The sequence below is a fragment of the Cynocephalus volans genome, chromosome 7 (assembly GCF_027409185.1).
Source record: "Cynocephalus volans isolate mCynVol1 chromosome 7, mCynVol1.pri, whole genome shotgun sequence".
Classification (NCBI taxonomy): domain Eukaryota; kingdom Metazoa; phylum Chordata; class Mammalia; order Dermoptera; family Cynocephalidae; genus Cynocephalus; species Cynocephalus volans.
The window spans coordinates 47,065,960-47,088,714 of NC_084466.1; the positions used below are offsets into that span (position 1 = coordinate 47,065,960).

The 22,755-nt window shown below is 32.9% G+C and overlaps 1 pseudogene; it reads right to left on the reverse strand.

Moving 5' to 3' along the window:
* Positions 1-7,124: 7,124 nt before the first annotated feature.
* LOC134381624 (Y-box-binding protein 1-like) lies at positions 7,125-8,288 on the reverse strand (annotated as a pseudogene).
* Positions 8,289-22,755: the final 14,467 nt, after the last annotated feature.

Consider the following 22,755-nt stretch of genomic DNA (forward strand, 5'->3'; position numbering starts at 1 on the left):
AGCACAAAATGAACATGTGAAAAAAGCAACAGAACTTGAAATGTGAGTTTCTGTGTGGGAAGACAGCCAGTAAGTGAACGAGAAGCTGCCTTCAAAGGAGAGGCGATACCAACATCTTGGGATGGTGATCACACAAGAGAAATTGTGAGCTGTCAGTATGACTGTGCCCAGAGAGAAAGGTTCCGTCTCGTAAATGTCACTTAAGAACTTCTAGTCCACATTTGACCTTCTTTCCTAGACTAAACTTCAAAGGACTTCATGTGAGAGAGGGGAAACATTCGACATTAAATTGACTTCATGATTTTGACTATTTCTCTGTGATTAAAAATTCCTAACAATGAGTTCAGACTGTCTGAAAAGTCTAAAAGTCTTAGGAATTCCCATATCTTAAAAATAACCAAAAGTAATAAAACCTGCCCAACTTTTCATCTAAGGGCTGAGAAAAATTACCTCATTGAATACATTTTAAGGAGGCAGTGAGAAGCCCCCCAAAAAAGTTGTGTTTACATTACTGGCATTGGGTCATCTTTTTTGAGCATATCAGTCACAAATTTGATTACTTATCCCTGCTGTCTCTTCTAACTTGAGCTTTCCCAAATCTCTGGCTCCATCCCATAGTGGTCCACATGATTTAATTCCTTTCATGTTTAAAATAAAATAAAATAGTAAATAAAAATTTTGACCCTTTCATTTATGTAGGAGGGTACATCAAAAAAGTTTATAAAGAATGAAATTGAAATATAATGCAAATCTTTCCATGACCTTTTTGAAGACCCCTCAAGTATCGTCTTCTCTTCAAAGCCATGGTTCTCCAGAGATGTATCGATATTCAGTGCTTTCATTTCCTCACCCTCCTCATACCACTCTTGTCAACAACGGACTTGTATTTATCTGTTTGCCTATTCACAATTTTTATTTGCATATTTAACATGGTGCATAATCTCAACATCCATTAAGTATTGATCATAGCTTCCAAACCTGCTCCTGTACAGTTGTTCGTATTTTGGAGATGGAAAATATTCTTTTATTGGTTTCAGAAATTCCTCCATCTCCAGCTTTTGTTTGTTTGTCTAATTTTTTCCAAAAATCTTTGAGCATGTACCTACAAGGCATAAGTATTATTTACTTCTAAATTATATATAGATACATAGATAGTTGCATATATTTTATATATCTATATCTGTGTGTATATACATTTAATGTATATATATATATGCTCCTTACCACAGAACACTGAATCATCTGCCCCCTAACTCGCTAGCTTCCTCTCATTTTATTACTTCTTCAGCACCATGATTTAGTCATAATATCAAACATTGGCCATTGATTCGATAAATATTTCTCATCTTGAAGGACAGCTCCCCAATTCCACAAAGTATTGTCATCAAGATGGTTTTTTGGCTGAGGCTTCAACAAGTTATTCCACTATTATATCAGGCTGGCTGTTTCTGAATGATGATGCATTTCATAATAACAAGGCATTATGTGGTTATTTTTGTTTTTAAAGTCTTTGAAATCAGTTAACAAAAGCCACACCACTCCTCAAAATTTATAATTACTGTTTCTCTCATATTGTGAGAGTAACACAGCCACCGCAAAAGCCAGCACTTCACCTGTCCCCATTCCAATGAGCCACAAGTGAAAGTATGAGTATTTATGACGTATTACTTCATGCTAGAGCTCATCACTTCTGCCAAGGATTATTACTGTTGTTTGGTGAATAATAAAACTCCACGACCTCATGCAAAATGTCTGCTATTTAAATGTACTTATGTTACTCACTATCTTAGCCTGGGTTTTCCCTCAGAAGAGTGCCTGTGACAAAGACTTGTGCATGAGTAGCTTATTTGCAAATGTTATCCCAGACAGCAGGAGTGGACCTGGGTGGGGGATGAAGAAGAGGAAAGGAAAATATTTATTTATTCATCAGCTCCCATCCCCTATTGGCCAAGAGTCACTTACTGTTGCTCACTGTGCCTGAAGTCCCCTTCACTTCTGTGTTCTGCATATATGATGGGCAGGTGTGTTTGTGCACCTGCCATGATAAGAAAACAAGCTGTGGCTTTAAGACAATCAGGTAGCGCAGACACAGAGGTGCTGTTAAAAGCCAATGAGGGCTGCAATAGAATAGGGTCTAGAAGATATGAGGTTGAATATAAAAAAAGAACTAATGCACTGCTTAAATAATGTTCTATTAAGTAACATTTTATGTTTCATTCTCTAACTTTACGTATTTCTGTGAACCTAAGGTCTCCCTTGTTCACTGCTGTTTTATTCTAGTGCCTAACAGAGAGGTTGTTATAAAAATAGTTTTGCTCAATATGGCTTTTGAAACAAAAATGAAATAAGGGATGACAAAAGTACTTTTACTTTAAAAATCTTCACTATAACTCTTAAAAAGTATTTTCCTTACTGTTATATAAAATGTAATTTTATTTCAAAAATTGCCTAATTCAACTTTTAATAATGTTAACTATCCGCTTAAAGACCTAAAATGTTAAACCCTAAAGAAAATGGCTTATATTTTTATAGGGTGAAGATGCAGGATAATTTAGTGAAATTTAAAGTCTCCTAAGTTTGAAGAAATAAAAATACTTTATGAATATGCATTTTATTACTGATTTTTAAAATTTAATAGGCTAATATTATCTCTGTGATTTCTGACAGGTAGTAAGAATTAATAATATATGCAGCCCTCCTTGATTTTACAGAATTTTTCTGAGAAAAGTAGGTTATGTTTTCTGAAAGTATATTGAATATCTTTCAGGTCTAAGAGGTACCTTAAGAAATTCATTTTTAGGGCAATTTTTTTTCATGTTTTTATTAGGGATTGGGTTGTATGATTTAACATTATGACTTTACATGTTGTATATTATCATTATTTATACTCTTTGTACAAGATTCTGTATAATGGGATTTTGGTATGCCAATATGGTATATTATTTGTGCACTTGCACAAAATATAAAAAGCTTCACTCCACCAGTTGCCTGCTATCTACCCACAAAATGAATATTCTGCATTCTGCTGTGAAAAGTTATCAATATTTAACGAAAATTGACAGGGCACTTGAAAACCAAGTGAACCAAGACTTATTACAGAAAAGCTGAAGGTCTTCTTTACATGACACACACGCTATAATAACCAATGATCTATACAACTGTAATGTTCTGGGGTCACTCAAACAAATGGGAATACATATTTGGCTTTCATGGGTAGAAATATTGCTTTAACTCAAGAAATTTGAACCAAAAAAGAAGTTAATTGGGTTCAAAAAGAGTTTGAGAATTATAATCTACTATGACCTTGTGGATTTGCATATGAGGTATTATTTTCACAGAGATCAGTACCAAAAAAGAGCCCTGAACAGTAAGTACATTGACTAGTAAATTTTAAAGTATATAAAATAAAACAGTCAACTTTATGCCAGTTTAGCATTCTTTTCAGAAAAGCTTCTGTAAAAGCTTACCTCCCTTATAAGCATAAGTTTCCAGGAGAAGAAAAACAGAATGAAGTGAGTAGCATTGGTTAAAGGATATGTGATTTACAGCAAAAGAAATTATTGATATCCTGGGCACTAGTTTTGCGAAAGAGAAAATGAATGTACCCAAAGAAATTTCAAGTCTAATTGAGCAAATGAAAACAAAGAATCAGATACCACTGAATGATTTGCAGCCTAAGGTGAGCTGCAGAAACCCTTATCACTTACTTTTAACTTATTTATTTATTCCTTCAGTCAGTCACCTTTAAAAAAAAATTAAGAAAAGAAATCATGTATGTGTTTGTTTTTACATTTGAAAACATGGGGGAGAGAGCCAGATGAGGCTCCTGCCCTCTTGAAGCTTTCTCCTGCTCCTGTCTCTTTCTTGGATTGAAACTACATATTTTTGCCTTGATATTGGCTGCTAGACTTATTATTTAAGTAATATTTGGACTTCCCAATTGATGTATTGGTCTTGATGTACTCTTCTATTCCCGGTTCAGTTTGCATTCCTAGTTTTGTTAACTCCTTTGGTTTCAGATGAGCAAAACCAGCCAACCAACAGATAAAAACTCATCACTATAGTGCTAGCAGCAGCCATAAAGACCTGATTGCCACATCTCAGCTTCTTGCAAACTGGGGGTCTTTCTGGTGTCAACTATTAAGCATTGACTATGTGCCTGGCAGTAGAATTTGTATTCATCTTACCTACAGGTCGATTGCAGAAACCAAAACTTATCGATCATACCATTATATTATTTTACACATTAAAAACCCCAATTGGTTCAATGAAATATTTTCAAGGTAATAATAAAAATAATCATTTTGCCGCTTAACTTGTAGAAAAAATAAACGTTTCCCTCAAATTATTTCTTCAGCATTTTTTAAAGCCCCCCCCCTTTTAATTTAATTAAAACCAAGGTCAAATCATTCAAGTTGTCAAAGAAGGGACAATATTCTGGTGAAAAAGTGCAGCTAGACTTCATTATTTCATGTTCTAGTTTCCCGACTGTTTATCTTACCCTTGGGATCTCCGATCAGTTAATATGGTGATATGTAATTCTCGAGGAGCCCCACTTTCTCTTTAATGCACTTAACTGTTTGACCCTATTATCCATTCCACCTGGAAGAGATGAGATCAGGCAAGACATTAAATCAAAATTTTATTAGTCCTTGGGTGATAGCATAAGGGTAAAAGTAAGACAGGACAATATCTATATGGGCCCCAACTTAATTCAAGTGGCACAGTCCTTTTTTTTTATCATATGAATGTCCTTAAACATGTCTGCCCCTAAGCAACAATATGTAATCCTTATCTTCCTACTTTCAGTTCCCTGTCTTAAAACCTATCTCTTTCCTCGATGAAGTATAATCTTCTCTGAGAAAACCATACACTGCCCAGAAACCAGCATGCTGGACTATAATACAATGAACTCAATGTTCATCCTAGAGTTATAGCTATATTGCACTAGGAAGTTGGTTTAAAGATCAGGCATTTTAATGACAAGTAGAGGTACTGAAACAGCCTAAAAGTAAATGAGAGTGTAATGGTCCCTGTACTAAATATGGAACAATAAACTGTGTGATAACATTTTAAGATACTGTCATGAGTTCAGGATTATACCTTTATATATGACCATGAGGTGCATGCACAATTCTTGCCTTGATTTTCTTTCCCTAGATTGATAGAAAATATAAGATGATAACCTTTGTAGGAATTTGAAGGGTATGAGGATTAAAACTATTAGGTTGAATGTAAAACTAATGGTTTTGTGAGTCAAAAATGGTTACACAAAGCAATTACCTATTGTTCAATCTAACAATTCTTGAATCAATGAAGAGACAATGAATGACAATATTAAAATTGATAATGACAAATTGAAAATAAAATCATATTTGGAACTCAAGTAATTTGACTTATTTAATCTCAACAAAATCACTGATGAAAAGTCAAATAGTCCTCCCCAAGCAAGCCATTATAACTACATAGCTTCAATTAGTTGATTATTTACTATAGGATATCATCATTTATTCATTTATTCAACAAATATTTAAAGAGCACCTAATATAGTCTTGCCTTCCAAATATTTAAAACACCATATTAGATAAGTAGTATCATGTTGCAACTATGAAAATAGGATTAATGAAGATAACTTGATTAAGTTTATGGAGCCGTAAGTGGCAGAATTGGGACATATGCCTCTTTAAAAAGTTTTTTTCTTTTCTTTTTTTTTTAAAAAAAGATGACCGGCAAGGGGATCTTAACCCTTCACTTGGTGGCTCCCAAGTGGGCTCTCCCAAGTGGGCTAACTGGCCATCCCTATATAGGGATCCAAACCCATGGCCTTTGTGTTATCAACACCAGACTCTCCCAAGTGAGCCATGGGCCAGCCCTAAAAAGTTTATTTAATTGTACATATTTGTGGGGTACAGTGTGTTGTTTTAATGTATGCATATATTGGACAATGATTCACTTAGGATAGATAGAATATCCATCACCTAAATATTTATCTTTTCTTTGAGGTGATTATAGTCAAGGTCCTCTTTTCTAGTTATTTAGAAATATAAAATATAGTATTATTAGCTCTTGTCAGACTTGAACACCAGACTTTATTCTTCCTTCTACCTGTAACTTTGTGCCCTAAATATATGCTTTCAATGATTTTTCTATACATTTTGAGCCATACTTTCACTCTTCTTTTGTATTTGTTACATTTTGCTCCAGGTATAAAATCCATGAAAAGCTTTGCACATAGACCCTAAAAGCATTAATAGTAAGAGAAAAAACAATTTATGTGAATGTTATTACAAACATTAAAAAAGTTTTTTAAGTGATTCTTTTTAGAATATACTATAAAGTGTGCTGCAAACAAAATATTATTCTCCTGTGTTGAGAAGATCAGATTTTTTCTCACTGTTAAGCTTTAGTCTATCTATATAATTCAATTTATCTTGTTCTCTTTGTCTGCATGTTAAATATATTAGGATAAGTAAATTTACAAGTGTCCATAGTTGCAGTTTTATTTTCTTACTCCTGTGGAGCAAAAGTATTTCAAACCTACAAACAACTTTTCTTCATGACTGATGTCACTACTATTTAGCCCTTCGAGGTTAGCATTTATTGATTTAGCTTTTACTTTGATTGGATCTTACCTACCTCGGTGCTTCAGTAAATTGAAACCTTCTGCAGTTCATGGAAGAAAGCTAAGAGCAAGGCTGTGAGAAAATGTACACTGACCTCAATTTGCTTCAGACTGTATTGGTAAAATCATTGTTGCTGTGCTGCAGAAGTGACCTCAACTGGATTTGTGTAAATTTAATCCACAATATTTCATTATTTATTTATTTATTTAAGACCTTTATTAACAGGTGCTTGAAGTTTGTCGACATTTTTGAAAAATTCAAGTTGTAAACTTCTATTACAAATTAAAAATGAATTTCTTAAAAATCTCAACCTGACCAGATACGAAACAATTTAAAAGCCTTTAGAGATGTGTTGAGAAAAACCAGTCTTTAAAAAAATAAAACTAAAACACATTTGTCTTTACCAACAAGAGACGTCTACGTAAAAATGATAAAAACAAACAAACAAACAAACAAAAAACCCATGCTGCATAAATAATGCAGACAGTTCAAGTTATCTGGTCAACGGGCAAAAAGCAAGCACTGACGGTCCTCAGTTCCAATCTCTTGCTCATTTCTTATTGCTGGAATTTCACAGTCATTTCTTCTTCCTAGATGACTAAACCGGATGATGGTGAGACGGTAAACCTGCATTTCCTCAGCCCCACCCTGCTCAGTCTGGGGAGCGGATACGTTTTCAGCTGGTGGATTGGCTGCTTTTGCCATGTTGAGGTTTAGGGTTTTCTGGGAGTCTGCGCAGGCAGCTGAAGTCGCGGTGGTACCGATGTCCAGGTGGCTGCTGATCCTGGGCCTGACCTTCCTTATCCTCCTCCCTGCGGTCCTCTCCAGGCTGTCTTTGGCGAGAGGGGCCCTGCAGAATCATGATGTATGACGCCCATACGTATCCGTCTCACTGGTCTACCTCGTGCTCCTACAGCCTGGTTGTCATCACCCCCATCACTTCCCCGGCACAGGAAGGCTGGAATAGGGTGACGGATGCCCTAGGCTCTCCGCAGGTATAAATGAGGTGGCAGCCTTTGCCTGCGGCAGGGTTGGCGTTGTTGGGCGCTCTCAGATCCCTCCTTCTTTTTGCCTCTCACTATTCTGGCCATTCGTCTGGTAATTGCATGGAGGACCCCTAGGACGTGGAGAGCGTCAACAGCACTTGCGGTCGGCTGCAGATGTGCTGCTGTGAACTGGAACTCCACCAGGGCCTGTCACATTTGCAGCATCTGCACCCTTTTCTCCATCGAAAACATCAAACTGCACAGTCTCTCCATCTCGTACACTGCCAAGGTCCCTCCTGGGATTTTTACTCTTTATGGCAGTCTGGTGTATAAATACATCTTCCTTGATGTCATTCCTGTTGATGAAACCATATCCATTTCTTACATTGAACATTTTATTGTTCCCAAAACCTTCCTTGCGATGGATGACCTTGTTGGCCCTGAGGGCAGGCACCACCGATGTGAGGCCGGCTAGGCCACCGCTCCCTGCCCATCTGCTGGTGGTGCCAAGCTTGGTGTCCGCAGCGTTGAGGGCGGGACGACAGCCTTGCTGCTCATGGATGCAGTGACGATAACTGGGACCAACTGTGGCAGCTGTAGCTTCTCTTGGGTGTGACAGGAGCCAGGGGTGCTTGCTGCTCAGGACTCTCTGGGTCCGCTCTCCACGCCCTCTCCTCATCAAACTCTAATCCACAATAATTTAGACAGCTGATGGAAGACTGGTCCGGAGTGAGAATTAAAGTAAAATAATTTTAAAATTAAAATACTAAGGTTTGTGGCTGCTTTATACAAATGTTGCATTATCTCTCACATTCATTAACTTCTTTTCATCCATTAAATCAATTAAAGAATTTGTAAGAATATCTACAGTGTAATAGGCAATGTGCTATTGTGGGGGTTATAAGAGAGAATATTGTGCGGTTTTCCTCTTGCAGAGCTCACCATGTAGTAAAGGATGTTCCCAAGTTTGCTTCCTCTGTTTTATATTCGGAATTGATGTGCGGAAATAAACTTTGTTTTTTTATTCAAGAAATTGTGCTAAATACAATGGAGTTTTGAAAGTATAGAGATAATCCAGGACCGTTTGCAAAATTTGCTGAATTTGCAATTCATTGTTCAGTTTTACCAAAAACATCCACACTGGAAGATGCATGACCTGTAGGTGTTGACACCTCCTCCCATGAATCTGGTGTTCTGACCCAATGTGACAATTCTGCCACAATCTTTTTAAATAGACACTATAGTTTTATTTACCTAAAGCTTCCAGATATTAATAATTCAGTTTTGTTTCCATAGCAGTAAAACAAAAATTAATCACATCCAGTTTTTAAAACTTAATATTTTTTCTCCATTTTTAAGTTGGATGCTTTGAGATTGGTTGACTGCTTGACCTGGTTTGTCTTGCTTCTATGGCAACACATTAGTTGGTAACATTTGACTTCATGAGCCTTCTAGGTCAAGAAACCATCAATTCCTTGGTACATCTTAAATATTGGTAATATGATTCACATGAAAATATTTTAATTTAGGCTGTTAATGTATTAAATATTGTAGAGTGATAGCATATGAAGAGGAAGAAAAGAGACATATTTACCTAAATATTTATACTTATATGTGAAGAAATTAGAAACTTTCTGCCAGGCTAAAATGTAAAAGGGGCTCTAAATAGTGGAATATTAGACTCAAGCCAAACAAACACAGGCAGGACAGTCCTCCTTCACCTCATTACTTTGGTAAAAACCTGTTAAGAACTACAATCACCAAGATAGTTTCAGACAAGTATTAAGGTTGCCTTGATGATTGAAGTTAGTTTTTAACTTACATTTTTACCATTTGTTTTTTGTTTGAAATCAATGTAAAGAAAAAAATTAGTACACATTAGTTTAAACATAAAATATCTGTACGCTTTTAAATGTACATATATTTATGTATATGTATGTGAGGACAAGGGTACTTCAACAAGTTTGTGAAAAATAGAATTAAAAGATAATACAAATTTTTCTGTGAACTTTTTGAAACACCCTCGTATATGTGCATATACATATTTATATAAATATATATTATTTATTTAAATCAACCTCTTTTACCCACATCAGAACCTCACATAATAACCCACACTTTTGTGTTTTGCCTCCAGTAGTCCTAGCCCATTGTTATATGAAGATGGGGGAAAACATCCTCTGGTGCTTTCACCAGGAAGAAAGGAAAAAGCACTATTTTGATATAGGCCCAGAGTTCTCTGTTCTCCACGATAAGGTCACATGAAACACACTCCAAGATAGACCACATTTTCAACTATAAAACACACCTCAATAATAAAAAAAAAAAAAAAAAGAATTTAGACAATGTCTGCTCTGAGATGACAATGGAATTAAACTAGAAATCAGTGACAGGAAGATAGCTGGAAAATCTTCAAGTACTTAGAGACAAAACAACACTTTCTAAAAAACACATTGATGAATAAGATTCAAAAATAAATAAATTAATTAAATAAATGAAAATGAAATGCAACCTATCGATTTTGTTAGATGCAGTAAAAGTAGTGCTTAGGGGTAAATCTATAGCATTGGATACACATATTATAAAAGAGAAAAGCTCTAAAATCAATAATCTAAGCTTCTATCTTTGGAAACCAGAAAAAATATTAGGGGAAATTAAATAAAAAGTTACTGTTGAAAAGAAAAAAAAAGTCAGAGCTGAAATCAATGGAATTGGAAACAAATACGCAATAAAGAAAAATCAAAGAAACTAAAAGCTGGTTCTTTGAAAATATTAAATAATTAATAAATCTTTGGATTGTCTAATGAAGTAGAAAGAGAAGACACAAATAATATAAATGAAAGAGGGATCATCACTGGTGGAACCATAGATATTAAAAAGATAATGAATAAGAACAGCTTAATTCACAAGTTTGATAATTTACCTAAAATGGGCCAAGTTTTTGAAAAATACAATCGTAAAAATTTACAAAATGAAAAATAGGTAAACTCAATATATATATATATATATCTTAAATATAAATATATACATAAATATTTTTATTTATATCTTTTAAATAAAGTAAAACAATAATTAATAATCTTCCAAAAAAGATAGGCCATGATGTTTTCACTGGTGAATTTTATGAAAAATCTAAGAAACAAATTATACTAATTCTTTATAATCTGTTCCAGAATACAGAAGCTGGGGAGCACCTCTTTACTTATTCTATGAGACCAGCATTATCCTCCTACCAAAGCCAGACAAATAAATTACATGAAAAAAATACAGATTAATATCTCTCATGAACATAGATGCAAAACTCATTAACAAAATATTAGCAAACCCAATCCAAAAACTTATAAAAATAATTATACAGCACAATCAAGTGGGATTTACTCTGGGTTTATAAGACAGGATCATTATTTCAAAATCAATTATAGTTCATAACATCAGCTGGCTAAAAAAGAAATACATATGATCATATCAATAAATGTAGAAATAGCATTTGACAAAATCCAACACTTGTTTATGGTAATAACTCCCAGCAAACTATGAATAGAGGGAAACACAACTTGATAAAATACATGTATAGAAAAACCTATAACTGACATCACAATTAATGATGAGAAACTGGATGCTTTACCTCTGAAATCAGGAACAAGGAAAGAATGTCCCCTTTTACCACTCCCATTCAACATTGTTTTACAAGTTCTAACTAATAAAACAAGAAAAGGAAACAAAATTATACGTAATGGGAAGGGAAAAAAATTAAATTTTCTTTGTTTACATATGCAATGATTGTGTAGGTAAAAAATATTAAGGAAATCAGAAAAAAATTATATATGTAATAAGTGATTATAGTAAAGGTGCAGGGTACACAGTTAATATACAAAAGGCAACTGCTTTTGTCTATATTGGCATGAGCAGCTGAAATTTAAAGTTGAAAACACAACAATACAGTTTATGTTATCACCAAACAGAAGAGTAAAGAGGAGGATGAGAAGAAGGAGGAGGAGGAAGAGAAGAAATATCTATGTAAAAATCTAGCAAAATATGTAAAAAATGTATAGGAGGAAATATATTCATCTCTAATGAGATAAATCAAAGATCTAAATAAATAGACATTCCACATTCATGGATTTGAAGAGTAAATATTGTTTAAGATTTCATTCTTCTCGATTTCATCTATACATGCAATGAAATCCCAATAAAAATTCCAGCAATTTACTTTGTGGAAATTGGCAAACTATCTTAAAGTGTATATGGAAAAACAAAAAATCCAAAATAACCAACATAATATTGGAAAAGAATAACACAGTCAGAGGACTGATGCTACATGACTTCAAAACTTACTAAACATCCCTACAGTAATGAAGACAGTGTGATATTAAGAAATACGTAAAAAGATCAATGAAACAAAATGATGAATCTTAAAACAGACACACACAAGTACAGTCAAATCTTTGCCAGAGAAGCAAAGGAAATCCAATGGAGAAGGTAGTCTTTTCAACAAATGGTGCTGGGACAACTGAACATCACATGCAAAAATATAAATGTAGACACATACTTTTTCTGAAAATTAACTCAATATAGATAAAAAAATTTAAATGTAAATGCAAATCTGTAAAATTTCTAAAAGACAACATACAAGTAAATCTATGCAACCTGGGTTTGATGATGACTTTAGATATAACAGAAAATCAAGATCCATGAAAGAAAATATTGGCAAGTTGAACTTTATCAAAATTTTAAAAATCTGCTCTGTGAAAGATAGTGTTAAGAGAATGGAAATACAAGTCACAGATTAAATAAAGTATTTGCAAAACAATTATCTGATAATGTACTTGTATCCAAAATTTACAACAGCCCAATTAAAAAAGTGGCAAAAGATCTACAGAGAAATCTTAACAAAACAGATATACAGGTGACAAATAAGCATACAAAAACATATTCACCATCTATGTCATTAGGGATTACACGCCAATTTGTCAAACTCTCATGCTAATGTCTGGAATCCTGCCGACTATGCCAATTTGTCTGGCTAGGCTAAGGCCTGGAATCCTCACAGTGCCAGTTGTCTTGCTCTTAATCCTGTTTGTGACACCAGTTGTAAAGCTAGATGGCCACGCTAGTTGTCGGGCTCTTTTACCTGCCAATAATCCTGCACCAAGTGGGCCGATTGTTGAGCTAGGGCTGGGTATGGAGCTCCAAGACCCCTCAAGCCCATTCATAGACTGGATCACAAACCCTTCATATGCCAAGCTGGATCACCAGACCTCACACATGCCAGGTTGGGTCACCAGACCCCTCACGCAGGTCTGTGAGCTAGGTAACCGGCCAAAAGGTCCTTGGAGCCATAGGTTGGAAAGCATGGCTTCACATGGCAGAAGTCCAAGGCCAATGCCTGCCAGCCTGCTTCACTGAAATTCCTCTCTCTCTCTCTCTCCCCCACGAAGAATACAAGAATAGCAACAAAACTAACAAGATACATTGGCATGCATGTGCACCAACGCCACACACACACACACACACACACACACACACACACACACACACACACACAAAATTTGCTTACAAAGGATGCTGAACCATACCCAAGTGGACCTAATGCAATGGCCCTGACCAAACTATTCTGTTTTCCCAACAGTGGGCAAAAGATCTAAAGAGAAATCTTAACAAAGAAGATATACAGGTGACAAATAAGCATACAAAAACACATTCACCATCTATGTCATTAGGGATTACAAATTAAAACAACAAACAGATACCACTACACACCTATGAGAATGGCCAAAATCCAAAGCACTGACAGCACCAAATGTTGGTGATGATGTGAAGCTTCAGCAACACTTACTCATTGCAAGTGGAAATGCAAAATGCTACAGCTGCTTTGGAAGACATTTGGCAGTTTCTTTATAAACTAAGCATAATTTTACCTTATGATCCAGAATTTATGCTTCTAGGTACATATCCAAATGATTTGAAAACATATTCATATAAAACCTGCACACAAGTGCTTATAACTCCTTTATTTATAATTTGCCAATAATTGGAGCAACCAAGATGTAGGTGAATGGATAAAAAAAGTGTGGTGCATTTACACAATAGAATATTATTTAGTGACAAAAAGAAATGAGTCATCAAGTCACAAAACACATGGAGAAACCTTAAATGAATATTGCTAACTAAAAGAAGCAAGTCTGAAAAGGCTGTAAACTGTATGATTCCAACTATATAGCATTCTGGAAAAATAAAACTGTAGGGACCATAAAAACATCAGTGGTTGTCATGGAATAAGTGATAAAGTGGAAGTGATGAATAAGGGAACACAGGGAATTTATTAGGACCATGAAACTATTCTGTATGATTCTGTAATGGTGTAAACATAGCATTATGCCTTTGGAAAAACTCACAACTATATACCACAAAGAGTGAACCCAAATGTAAGCTATTGACTTTAGTTAATAATGTATCAATTTCAGTTCCTCCACTGTGACAAACGTAGCACATCAAAGCACGATGTTAGTAACAGGGGAAGCTATGGGTGAAGAAGAGGGAGTGTATGGGAATTCTCTTTAATTTTAGATAAATATTTTATTGTATCTAAGACTGGTCTAAGAAATAAAATCTGTTAATTTTTAAAAATTGCTTCAATATGCTGATGTCTGTAGCTGTGATTTAAAAAATGAAAAATAGTAATAATTATAATGTGGACTTGTGACCATTTTGTTTGTCATCACTGCATGCATTACACACTAAAGTGTTGCAAAACCTTCTAATTCAAAAGTCAGGGACTATTGTGATTTATGGTATATTATTGCTCCCAAGACAATGAATTGTTTACTATGACATGTATTTATTTCTGTTTATTTACCATTTTACTAAAATGATTTTTATTGGATCCAATGAGAAATGAAAGAAAATACAGTTGTCTGTAACTTTTGTTCAAATCTAAAATTAAAAAATAAAGGTATTTCCTATGGACTGAAAGTTTATGTCCCCCATAATTTACATGTTGAAACCTAATCCCAAGGTGATGGTATTAGGAGGTGGATCTTTAGAAGGTAATTAGGTCATGAAGGTGGAACCCTCATTAATGGGATTAGTGCCCTTTCAATGGGCTGAAAAGGCCAGAGTTCTCCCCTTTTATCATGTGAAGATACAGCTACAAGATCCCATGTATAAACCAGAAAACATGGCCTTTATCAGACACTGAACATGCCAGCACCTTGATCTTGGACTTCCCAACTCCAGAACTGTAGAAAATAATTTTTGGTTGTTTATAAGCTACCCAGTCCATAGTATTTTGTTATAGAAACCTGAAAGGACTAAGACAGTATTCAAAAATAATCAACAAGATGTCCCATAGAAGCAATGATATTTTATGCATACTAACTGAAAAAAAAATTGAGATATCTATAGAGTAATTCAAGTTATCAATATTTTATTATTTCTAGTTTTGCTTTTTTTTTCTTATTCTGAATTCAGTAATAATATCAATTACTCAAATAAATAATTGAGGTGTACTAAAAATTTGTTTTGCGTTAGTTACAGAAATATCTTATTTAGTATTAGTAACAATAAAATCTGGGCATAAAAAGTGAGAGGCAGAATAAGAGGTAGTAACAATGGCAAAATGGTAGTGTCTGATGGTAGGTGCCAAAGACTCTTAAAGAATTTTTCTGAAACCATATGGTTGGAGAAAATTTAGAAACTTCAGGAGATACAAAATGAAGCATAGCCTATTGAACCATTCACTGACAGAGATAAACATTGTTTACATGTATATGACAAATTCATCAGCTATTAAACAAAATGCGCTTTTAAAAAAATAGACATGTCAAAAAATTGTGTGCATATTATTACAGCCGTCATTGCATCCAATACTTAATGGTTTTATTGCAAATTTTCTCTTTTAATTTACACATTTATATATAAATAAAACTGAGAAGTAAGACTATAAGGAGAATAAAAATGTTTTTTCTATTACATATTCCAATTGCTCCATGACACAGGATTTTTGTTTGTTTTTAATTTTAAAATTTTTACCTCACTTTAATTTTCTTTGACTTTTTGTATAAGATGAGGCTAGTAAGTAAAATCTAGTTACGTTCATTAATGAAAATTAGAATATGTCTCACTGAAAGGAATATGATTGATGTAATATGATAAAGGCAACCAAATATGACACGTTAGCTTCAAAATATTAAACGCTTTTGTGGATAAAAACAAAAATAAAATATCTGTTTTTAAGGGCATGGAGAAAATAAACGTACAACTTAATAACAAAGCCAAGACTCCATTAGGTTTTATCAAGCAATTATAACAGTCATAAGCATATAAATTGCAATTTATTTTAAATATACAGAAAATGTACAAAATAATAAAATAAAACTCTCATTACAATATACTTTGGGTAATTTTTATTTTTAAGAATTTGTTAGAAGAAAATTAAATTAAAAAATAATAATTAGAAGAAAATAATTTTAACAGTAAAACAAGTCCATAATTAGAAAGAATATTTTAAATTAAATACTCACATACGCTAATATAAAACTACTCACTTATAGTTGACTTGTTTTTTAGTACACATGTTTCTAGCCTTATTTTGACATGCGTTTTATGTTATAAATTGCATGATAAATTTAATAGTATCTTATAGGAATTATAAGAAAAATTAAAGGAAACTCAAAACAGATTTACAAGTAGTGTTACCACATAATTTAATTACTTTAGAAAACGAAAGTTTGGAAATTTCTCTATTTGTACAGTTTTGCTTTGATAAATATACATATAAACACACAAGGTTACTTCAAAAAGTTCATAGAAAAATAGAATTGAAAGATAATATGAATCTTTTCATAAACTTTTTGAAGACTCCTTGTATATAAAAATATATTTTTATATGTGTAAAAAGTATATTTAGTTGCCAGTTACATCCTATAACTTCATCCTAAAATTTAGTCTTTTCCTTCATTTTCCTCCCTGCCTTAAACACTCTGCATATTTCAAGTATATTAGAATGTGAACAGAGCTTAATAATTCATTTGCCAAACGTTACATCATATAAACAATTCTAAAGAAGGTGACTCTTCCATGGTTATACAGCTAGCCAAAATGTTCATTCCAGCATATACTGTTTCAAATAGAAACTCTTAGTTATATATAATCTTTTCCCTATTAAAAGAAGCAATTGAAACTTAAGTTGTAAAAACTAACAAACTGATATTTTTGTTAAATATGTGGACCATCACAAAGCATTCATAGGGTTCAGATATAGGGTTAGACATAATTGATGCACAGAAAATTATATTTTCACTATATACAAGCATATACATACTCATACACATATAAGTCAAGAAAATAAAGAGTTTGGCATTTTAGGCTTCAGTAATTTTTAGAAATGTAGAAGAGATGAAAGTGCAATAGCACACATTTTAAAATTCTGATTAAGGAAGCATAAAGGCAACATGAAATGGAAACCAAAGCACTTTTGTATTAATCCAAAGGAGGTACATCTATATTCTTATGCTGTGCTGAATGAAATGAAAGACAAAGTCATTAAATCTATTTTGTAATGATATTTTTATTTTCTCTTTTGTAGGAAATTACTATAATATATTCAGAGAGCTGACTTTTCAGAAATTATTTCTATAACATAACAACAATAATAATGATGATACCTCAATTTTATAGAGCATTTGTTTTCCAAGATGCTCTATGTTTATGTGAATATTGCCTCATTTATTCTAACAACATTCCTGTAAAGAAAGTGAGGTCGGGCATTATCATCTGCATTTGCACTAGATGTAAAGGCAGCAAAGTGAAGCTAAGAGACTCACAGGGTAATTTGCAAAAGGAAGATTAGAATCTAGGTCTACTAATTCTCAGTATTCCCTTCCAATAGAGTTATACCTAGCAAAGAAAAGATACAGAATGCTCAATTAAATTATAATTTAAGATTACAAAATAAATATTTATCATAAGTATAATCTATACAATATTCGGGAAATACTCCTACTGAAAAAAAAAATGTTGTTTATCTGAAATTCCTGTGTTTTACCTGACAATTCTACCTGGTAACCAGACTGAAATATAAAACCTACATAGTAGATTACTAAAATTAGGCTAATTATTATTATTATTTTTTTACTCCAACCATTCTGTTAACTCTTAAAATGTCAGTGATTTACTTCTAAAAATAATGATGATCTAAACTGGAAAGAAAGAAGTAAAACTATCTCTATTCACAAATGGCATGGATTTGTATATAATAATACTGAGAATCCACTAAAAAATATTAAAATTAATAGATGAGTTAAGCAAAGTTTCAGGATACCAGATGAATATGAAAAAATATCAATTGTATTTCTATACACTTGCAATGAGTAATTTTAAAATAAAATTAAGGAAATAATTTTATTTAAAATAGCAGCAAAAGATAAAATCCTTAGAAATATGTTTTAATAAAGAAGAGCAAAATATACAACAAAAACTACAATACATTATTGAAAGAAAAAAAGATCTAAATATATTGAAAAGCATTCCATGATCATGAATAATTCTAAAATTTATATGGAAATATATAGCCTAAATAATCTTAAAATAATAATAATAATAATAAATCATTTGGAAGACACCAATTTCCTATTTGAAAAGAAAGCTATAAGTGGAATAGGGTCAAGATTTCCAACAATAAACCCACACATGTATGGTCAGTTGATTTTTTTAACAAAGAATCCAGTGTAATTTATTAGAAAAAATAATATTTTCAATAAATGGTGCTGGGACACCTGTACAACTGTATACAAATGCATCACGTTGGATTCCAACCTCAAGTCACCCATGAAAAATTAACTAGAAATGATGACAGACACAAATGCAAGAGCTAAAACTGTGAAACTATTAGAAAAAAAATGTGAGTAAATCTTATTGACCTCAGGTTAGGTGATGTTTTCTTGGATATGATTCCAAAAGCACAAATAACACAAGAAAGACAAGATGAATTCAGCTATATCCAAATTGGAAATGTTCTACAAAGATACCATGGAAAAAGTAAAAAAAGATAATCAACAAATGGGAGAAAGTATTTGCAAATCATATGTTTCATAAAGGAATTTTATTCATAATATATTAAAAAACCCTCTTGCAACTCAATTAAATAAAGCCATACAATCCAACTTAAAAAAATAAAGTTAGTTTGTTTATTTATTTATTTATTTATTTATTATTGATTATGAATATTCATGAGATATAAAGCTGAATGTCACCCCTTGTGCCCAAGATGTGAAGGCCAGATCCATACTGGCAGCATAACCATTACCACAAATTGTGTTTGTACTCTGTGTCCCCACCCAATTATCTCCATCCTCCCTCCTCCCCATATCCCCCAACTCTGCTTTGTAGCCCAAGGAATGTTCTCTCCCTCTGCAATTCCAATGCACCATTGTGGTCTTTCTTTCCCCTCCTTCTTTCTCTCTTAGCTCCCTCTTATGAATGAGTAAATGCTGTATTTATTGCTCTGTGCTTTGCTTATTTCACTCGTCATAAGTTTCTCCAGGCTCATCCATGTTGTTGCAAATGGGGGGATTTCATCCTTTTTTTATGGCAGAGTAGTATTCCATGGTGTATATATACCACAGTTTTACTCTACATCATCTGTTTATATTTTTATATTTAACATTTGAGGAACTGTCAGGGCATTTTCAAAGGTGCTCCCTCTATACTTTTATAATCTGATGAGCAATCTATGAATGTTCAAATTTCTGCACAACCTTGTCAACACTTGCTATTATCTGTTTTTTTATTATAGCTATCCTCATGGTTGTGAAATGGTATCTGGTAATTTTGATATGAATTTCCCTAATGACTAACGATTAAGCATCTTTTTATTTGGTAATTAGCTATTTGAATATCTTCTTTAGAGAAATGGCTTTCTATTTTTTTTTTCAATAATATAAACCTTATTTTTAAGGTTTTTATTTATCTTGTGAGGATTTTCTTTGGTGGTGTCAGGAGTCTAACACAGCAGAAAATGGTGGAGCAGATAGAAGGAAATAACTCCTCATGTACTCCTTTTGAAGCTCCAGAGGTTCTATGGCCATTAATACAAAAAGCAGGTATATTAGTTATTTAAAAAAAAAATCTCTGAATTTTTAAAGCTGCCACACACAACAGGATTGAAGTTCTACATTTGTTTTTTGCTCTCAGCCTAAAAGCATATTTCTTAAAGTTTAGATAGTTAGTTCTGCATCATTCTTAAATTATATACATACACTATAATCTCATGGTAAACATTATTTGTTGTGTTATCTCAAAAAAAATTAGGTGTGTCAATGTTATGATTCATTATAAATATGGAAGAGTGTGTATTGTATTTTTTTAATAGGTAGAAATAGGCTCCCCCTCTTCTAAAGTGATTTATTAGTGCATCTGTAGGTTTAGCTCAAGTTTTTGTTAGGTTTGTTTTCAAAGATTTTGTTAAGTTTTCTCCTTTTTTATCCCTTCATCTCATAATTCTCTTAATTACCTTTATTCTTGTGACTGGTTAAATCTATAATCAGATACACTGAATATTTCTCCCATACTGCATAGATTAACTTTGTTTTGTAATAGAAATGTTTATGTGCCTGTCTACCATAATAGAATGTAAGCAACCTGAGAAAAATACTTATTCTTGAATTCATTATAAAGTCTAGAACCTGATTATGGTTAAATTTCTTAAATCATCTTACTTTATTTCTTTTTTATTTCACAGGTAACCCAAAATTCTTGAAATATTTTGATAATAGATATGTGAAAATATTTGTATGTGATGAATATTTTATAATCTGAAATAAAGCAATAAATATATTAACACCATTTTTAATATGAAGTTTTTGAATTTTTTTTTATTCAAGAATTAACTTCTTTTTTGAACTCTTGTGGTATTGGTGATTGACAACCTGAATATAGTTTGTGATTATTTCATGATTAGTGCTATGTCATATACAGACAATAATTATTTGGTCACGACTGGTATTCCCAGATAGATTGTAAACTTCACAGGATTATTAAAATAAAAATTTCAGACAAATTAAATTTAGCAGAGTTTAATTGAGCAAAGAAAAATTTGCGAATTGGGCAGCCCCTATAACAGAATAGATTCAGAGTGACTCCGTAGCAGCCACATGGTCGGTTAAGATTTATTGATAGAGAAAGGGAAGTGACATACAGAAAATGTAAGTGAGGTAGATACAGAACAGTTGGCGGCCTGTAATTGGCTGAGACTCAGCTACTTGTTACAGGAGTAGGTTACAGTCTGTTTACACATCAAGTTAGGTTAAAGTTCACTATGTCTGAAGAAACCTTTAGGCCAAACCTAATTTAACAGGGTCATGACTTCTTTCTTTGTGTGTACCATAACACCTGTCACAGTGTCTTGCATACAATAAAGTGAACGAAACCATCTAAAAAAGTAATACTTTCCTTCCATTATTACAAACAGCTTAACAATTTTTAAAGTGGTTTATATTTCTATGGATATTTTCAAAATTCTAAACAGAAATAACATTTCTTTACTTATATTGGATTGTGATTTTTAGGGAATTGGAAAGAGGAACGTAACAGCTAAATATTTAATTAGGTAAGATAGGCAAATTGTATTTAAAGAAAAGTAAGTTGGTAATAATTTCAAACATTTTCAAAAGTTTTAAATTGCTGTCCTTTTCAGACACTCATACCTCAACTGTTCTATTTTATTCATTTTCTACACTTTAAAATTCAGTAAAATTGATTGATTATTTTATTTTATTTATTTTAAATTATTACTTTGGAAATTAAATTTTAAAAGACACATTTATTGAGCAAAAATTAAAGGAGTTTATTGTTTTGGACTAAATGTCTGCACTAGGCCCCAAAAGACTAGACTAAAAATCAAAATGGCGTTACCTCTGCTAAATTCTACATCACTTAGGTTGTGGTCTGACCTTCTCAGAAATCAAGAGAAAGAGGTAACAGCCAATTTCCCAAACAGGCCAGTTTAAATGTCCAATAGATATGATAATGAAGTTCCCTCTGCTTTAATCCTTACACAAAACAGACAGGTTGAAGAAAGCTGATGTTGACTTTTCAGTTATTTTTCTATTATTCTTTCTCCCTGTCCCCACATTACAAGAAAAAAGAACTTTGAAATGATAAATTTGCTTTTTGTTCTTTGTTTCTGCTTTCTTCTTCCTTTTCCTGTCTATAAAATCAACCTCTTTAGCTCAGCTCATTAGAACACTTATTCTACTTTATGGAATGACAAGTTGCCTGATTCTAGAATTGCAGTAAATTCAGTTGAATTTGTTGTAATTTTGTACTTTGACACATCAAATCATTGGTGCTCCAAATTGTGATGATAATTTCTTTCAAAAATATCATGTTTTTAATTGCCATTTTTAATTAACTTGAATTCTTACTCCTAATTTTATTATTTTACATGCAATTGTTGAAAGTAAGTTTTATAGTATTTTAATTTATATTTTATTGTAGGATTACGAATAAAGTACCAAATGATTCTCCCCATTAACCTCTGTTCACAAAGTACAAAAGTCTATGAAATACTTTGATGTTATTTCAAGTTTACTAACAGATGTGGGTAGTGAAAATAGACATCTTAGCTGTTTAAACTATAATAGTTTATCTTTAAAAAGAGTAAATTCTTTTTGCATGGCTGAGTAAAATCCTAAGAGACTGACCCTTCTTCAGATGTCAAATTTACTATGGATAGATACAAAAAGAAAAAAAAAAAAAATGACGCAGGAAGAGTGCAGGTGGGAACAGAAATTTAAAAAGAGAAGTGGTATAAACTGACGGTCCTGTTTGTTCATTCACCATTAAGCTTGAGCGAAGACTCTAGCTGTGGCCCTATAAAGAGTGACAAAAATTCAAATAGAAAACTTTACTCCTTCTGGTCTAAAAAAATCACAAGATGTTGAAGTTCAGGGAAATTAAAGCCACTGAGAAGTGTTAGATCCCAGAAAGAGAACCAGAGACAGAAAGCCCAAGTCACTTGCTGCTTCAGGTTGAATGTTCCCCCAAAACTTAATCTCCACTGTAACAGTTGAGGTGAGAAACCCTAATATGGTAATTGAAAGGTGGGGCCTTGAAGAGGTGATTAAGTTGATGGTTTAATGGTGGGC